Raw genomic sequence first — 6,016 nt, 5'->3', positions numbered from 1 at the left:
CCCACCAGCTGCAGCCCCCGCGGGTGCAGAGTGCAACCAATGGGTACAGGAGGCGCGGACAACACCCCGCGCTCTGGGTGCTGCCGCCAAATTTCATTGGCTGCGCGCTCCGGGAGGGTGTGGCCTCGGACCAGGCGGGCGGGGGCACTACGGGGCGCAGCAGACAAAGACTGTGCTTCTCGGGCCCGCCCGCGCGGCCCAGGGGAAGGGCAGTGCAGTGGGTACATTGCACACTGGACCCCCGGAACCTCCCACTTGCTTAGTGCGAGGGGCGGTGCTAACTCTGCTTCGACCCTGGGGCGCCTCACCGTGTTTGGATGCGATTCTGCTGCTCAAACTCATCGTCCTTGCCAGTGTCATAAGGACGCTGTGGCGAGCACTCCCGTGGAACTGAGCGACTCTCCAAGGCCTGCGGGATTGGACGCAGCTAGTTGTGAAAGTTCTAGAACTGCTCCCCACCTGGAGGGCCCTCCTAGGCCCCGTGTCCCCTTAGGCGAACACGCTGGGAGTTTGAGGTCCGAGTGCGCCCAGGCAGGGCCAGAGACTTGGATTTGGATGATACCTAGATGAACTTTTCAAACACAAGGGACTCATGGACGGAGCCACTGAAGGTTATGGAGAGAGGGAAGCTTCAGGACAGGGCTGAGGGCTGCCAGCAGGCTGGATAGGGGGCAAACATTATGCAGCCGGGGGCCTTGGGACAGGGTGAGCTTGCTGGAGGGCAAGGAACGTGTAGGTGCTCCAGGCTTGGAGAGCACCAAGGGCGAGAACCCGCCATGTCCACTCACCTAGTTGTCCCTAATATTTACAGGGCAAGGAGTCTTGCAGCAGGTCCCAGTGATGGATACAGCCACCACTCCTGGGATCTCTGTTAGTCGTTACTTTCTCTTGAGCTGAGAGTCAGGTAACAGCCTCCTGCACAACGCTCCTACCTCTATGCAGTTGCCAGGGGCAGATCTGATGGAGGTGTTTATCCTTAGAATGGAATGGACCCTTCAGAAGCCGACATCAAGTCCAGACCTGCTGACTCGTAGTCCAGTGCTTGTGGTGAGGTCTGGAGGCCTGGGCTTGATCTCCACAGCCTCTGAGCCATCTGGATGCCTTCAGGAGGAGGAAGGAGGTATACACCGGAACTGGGGTGAATCCAGGGTCCCTCCTGAGGCCAGTGCCATTAAGCCCAACAGGCCTCATATAGGGACAGTCCTAAGAATGCCCTGGGGACCCCGGTGGTAAAGCTCTTATCTCTACCCCTCCACCTCTGGCCTTGGGTTCTAAGAAACGAGAGGGCAACCCATGAGACAATGACAGCCCATACCCATACGCTTGTGGCTTTTATCCTTTTGAGACAGGATCTTGGTATGCAGCCTAGGATGGTCTAGAACTTGACCCCATCCTGCCTCAACCTCCTGAGTGCTGAGGCTACAGGTGTGCACCATAACATCTGGTTTCCTTTTCTTTCTCCGGAAGTGGAACTCAGAGCCTCGTGCACGCTGGGCCTCATCTCTCCAGTTCCTGTTTTTTTTTTTTTTTTTTTTAAGAGACTGTACCAGAGAGAGAAAGACAGGTAGGAACACTGAAGAGCCTGCTTTTACATCGCTGTCCCTCCTGGCCTCTAGGAGTGCTGGGAAAGGGCCCACAAGCCTGGTACACACCATGTACTCCATAGCTGAGCTTCAGAACCACTGGAGGGAGGACACCCCCTGTAGGGATCTGTGTGCTGTCATCTAGGTACCCCGTAGGCAGAGCATGGATGGGCCAGTTGTGGGGGGCTGGTATTATGTCTGGAGCTATTAGGTTTAGGGACAACGTGTGTGGGGGAATGGAAGGCTAAGCGGAGGTTGCATGCCGCCCTAGGTGGGGCAGGATCTGTCCTGTGGGGCTGAGTGTGCCCTTGGGGCCTACTGGTCTGCACCTCGGGGGGCAGGCACTGATTTGGAAGGGGATCACTTGCTGTCTGAGAGCCCTTTGCTCATGCCTTTGGTGATCTTGGTCAGAAGACAAGATGGATCCAAATACTTGACCTTGGCAGTTAGCTGGGAAGAGACCAGAAAGTACTGGGGTGCCCACATCTTGGGGTTGTATTGTTTTCTTGCAGTTTACAAGGGTACAATTACAGCAGGAATGTGCTACTTCTTCAAACTCTGCCCCACAGGTACGGGGGTCTGTTTAAGTCTAACGATCCCAGCCAAGGGGCAAACAGTAGGAGAGAGGCAGAGTGGGGAAGGAACCGTCATTGCCCACAGTGACATGCTTTGTTTGGAGATGTCTTTCCTGAGTCCTTCCATGAGACAGGTCCTCAATGTAGAAACAGAACCAATAGTGGGCAAAAAGAAGGATCATGTCCTATGATCTCCCCACCCTGGAACCTGTATGTTGAGTGACACACGGGACTGTCAGTCAGCCCCTACCTTGCTCGATGCCAAGGACACAGGAGGGTCATCACGACATGGCTGCACCCACTCACCTTCCAGACTTCTGCTCAGCTCTGGTTCACGTGCCAAGCTTGCTCCTGCCTCAAGGCCTGTGTGAAGGCTGCCTCCTTCTGGGAAGCCCTTCCCCTAACCTTGCATAGTTCCAGAACTTGGGCTCTCCCCAGTTCTCACTTAAGGGGCCTGCCTGGCACACAGCTGTGATCTGAATGTCCTCTCAGAGCAGGTAGAAATCCTACCCCCGAAGGTGATGGCATTTGGAAGTAGGACCTTACTGGCTAAAGTGTCTCCCTTCTCTAGGGACACATGACTTGTGAAAGACAATGGGTGGTTCCAGTTGTCTGAAATGGTTTTTTTATTATTATTATCATTAAAAAAAAGTCCTAGGGGCAGAGAAATGGTTCAGCAGTTAAGAGCACTCTCTGCTCTTTCAGAGGACCTGAGTCCCAGTACCCATGTCTGGCAGCTCATGACCACCTGTAATGCCAGCTTCAGGGGCTCCAATGCCCTCATATCACACACACACACACACACACACACACACACACACACACACACACACACACACACTTTTTCTTTAATCTTGTAAGATTGAATTAGATACCTTACATCTTTAATCCCAGACTCAGGGAGTAGAGGTGGGATGATGTCTTACAAGTTCAAGTCCAACCTGGTCTACATAGTGAGTTCTAAGCTAGGCAAGGTTACTAGTCAGCGTTCTCTAGATGAATGGAACTTTTTTTTTTTTTTTTTTTGGTTTTACGAGACAGGGTTTCTCTGTATTGTTTTGGAGGCTGTCGGTCCAGCCTGGCCTCGAACTCATAGAGATCCGCCTGTCTCTGCCTCCCGAGTGCTGGGATTAAAGGCGTGCGCCACCACCGCCCGGCCGATGACTAGAACTTATAGAATGAATCTGTCTATATATAGAAGGGGATTTATTTCTGGCTGTGGTGGCTTACACCTTTAATCCCTGCACTTGGGAGGAAGAAGCAGGTGGATCTCAGGGAGTTTGAGGTCAGCCTGGTCTACAAAGTGAATTTCAGGACAGCCAGGACGGTTACACAAAGAAAGAAAGAAAAAAGAAAAGAAAGGGGATTTATTGGAATGATTTACAGGCTGTGGTCCAGCTAATCTAACAATGGCTGTCTATGAAGGAAAGTCTAAGAATCCAATAGTTGCTCACTCCATGTGGCTGGATGTCTCAGCTGGTCTTCAGTATATGCTGGAATTCCAAAGAAGCAGGCTTTAATGCCAGTGAAAGAATGGATTTGCTAGCAAGCTGGCAAAGAGCAAAAGCTTCCTTCTTCCTTGTCCTTTATATAGGCTGCCAGCAGAAGGTGTGGCCCAGATTAGAGGTGAACTTTCCTGCCTCAAAAGATCTGCAGTAGAAATGGATCTTCCCATGTCAAAATAAACAAAGAGCCCTCATAGATGTGCCCCTCCTGTTTTGGGTTTTAGTTAACTCCAGATGTGGTCAAGTTGACAACCAAGAACAGCCTTCATAGCTACACAGTGAGAAAAACACTCTACAACAACAAAACTGCAAAGAGGGGCCAGCTGGATGGAGTGGTGGGTAAAGGAACTTGCAACCCGAGTCTGGTTCTTGGAACTGACCCACGTGGTAAAAAGAAAGAACCAGATACCGTTATCTGTCCCCCGACCTCACACATGCTATGGCATGCATGTTCCCCACCCACAAAATAAATAAGATGTATATTTTTAAAAGTCCAATAAGAGGTTAAGGATATGGCTTAGTTGGTAAAGTACAGACACAAGGAGACCCGAGTTTCAGTTCAGTAGGGTGTTCCACTTAGAAGGCTGAAGCTGGAGGCTCCTCCATGAGTTCAAGGCTAGCCTGTGCTACATAGTAAGATCTCATCTCAGTTAGACAGTAGGCCACCCTGAGAGCCAGGGAAGTGCTTGAAGGGGCCATCTCTTCATGGTTAGGGAACAACCGAGAGCCAAGAGCTCTCTCAGCCTGGCAGGCAGCCACAGAAGAGGCTGGAACTGGTTTGTCTGGCTGGTGTGCCTTGAAGTGAGTACTCCTTCAGGCTTTCAAGAGGGAAGTCAAGCATAGGTTTTCTGTAGAGCTAAATCAGATTCCCAGCCCTGGAGCAGGAGGGGCAGCGTGCATCCAAGCCAGCCCCCTCCTCGGCACATCTTAAGGGCTTTGAGGGACAGTGCATCACAATTCTAGAGTGCTCTGCTTGGTTTTGCTTGGCTGTTCTGGCTGGCACCATATGGGCCTTTGTTTCAGGGCTGGAGAAGGAACCAGAGAACAGACAATCTGCTGTTGTCCTGCTACCCATGATCCTCTAGTTCCAGGAAGTAGAGGATGGGGATTAATTTAATAATTGTGCTTCCCAGCCCTGGGTGTATGTGTATGGGAGTCCTGCATTTCCAACAGTTCCCCTGGGTCAACTCTTGCTTGACCAGAAGCTACACTGGTCTATTTCAGAACCCACTTGGCCTTCAGGAGCCAGCAGACACCGGAAACTCAAGATGGGACTTGGTATAAATAACTACACGGAAATGACTTGATGATAAATGCAAACAGGCTGCAGGGGCCCTGCTGCTGGAGGTGCCCAGAATTGGAAGGCCATGGGGGTCTCTTGTGGGTGTCTGGCCACATGGAGTCTAGTCTGCGTGCCCTCTGGGCTCCCACTGGCACACTGGCAGCTGATGATGCCTGGAGCGCACTGTTCCCAGCCCATAGTCAGCGTCATCCCTGGAGGGTGCTGTGCCCTGCACAGCCTTGATTAGAGGTGTGGTAGAACTAGCTGGAATTGGTACCATAGGTGGCAGGAAGAGGGAGAGGCAGCTGCCAAGGAGGATTCTGTGTCCTGAGCCCAGGTTGGTCACTGTCATGGGCAGATGTCACTCAGTGAATATCAGATGTGGCCAAAGGGAGCTCCAAGGACCGAGGGAGAAGGCTGGAGAATGGTGTTGAGTGCCTTGGGACCAGGAGTTCTGTGAACTTCTGCAGAGTTTTAGGCAGTGTCCCCAGCTTCCCCAGATTTCCTGCCCATCCTTGGGGGCAGCCCTGGGCAGGTTCTACCTACCCTCTGCAACAGCTCTTTTGCGTGGAGCTCCGTGTGTGCTCCACCAGGGTTTTGTGGCAGGCAGGGTAGAGAGCATGAAGGGAATGGTTCACCTCTGGGTGTGGCCCCGTAAAGGTCTTCCTGACCCCAGGGAGGATGTCTGAAAGCTAGCAGGTAGCCTATAAGCCTGGATCCTTACCTCCTTCTTCACTTAGTTGGTAAAGTACAGACACAAGGAGAAACAGACACATGGACTGTGTCCATCTCTCATCCGTCCATCCGTCCATCCATCCATCCATCCATCCATCCATCCATCCATCCATCCCTCTTCTCCCTGCCTCTCTCTTCATCCAGCCCCTCCATCTGTTCACTACCGTCACTTAACCACCCAAAGAGCAGCCCATCCTGCACTGTATACCGTGGGTGTGGAGGAAGGCCAGTGTAGACCATCAATGTCTGTGAGAAGTTTACAGCCAATGAGGAACCAGCACAAGATAACCATGCACTCTGGGTGGATAGTTGTAGTTTTGGTGAGTTGGGCATGTT

The sequence above is a fragment of the Mesocricetus auratus genome, unplaced genomic scaffold (genome assembly GCF_017639785.1).
Source record: "Mesocricetus auratus isolate SY011 unplaced genomic scaffold, BCM_Maur_2.0 Super-Scaffold_15014, whole genome shotgun sequence".
In the NCBI taxonomy this organism is placed as follows: domain Eukaryota; kingdom Metazoa; phylum Chordata; class Mammalia; order Rodentia; family Cricetidae; genus Mesocricetus; species Mesocricetus auratus.
This window is presented reverse-complemented; position numbering follows the sequence as displayed.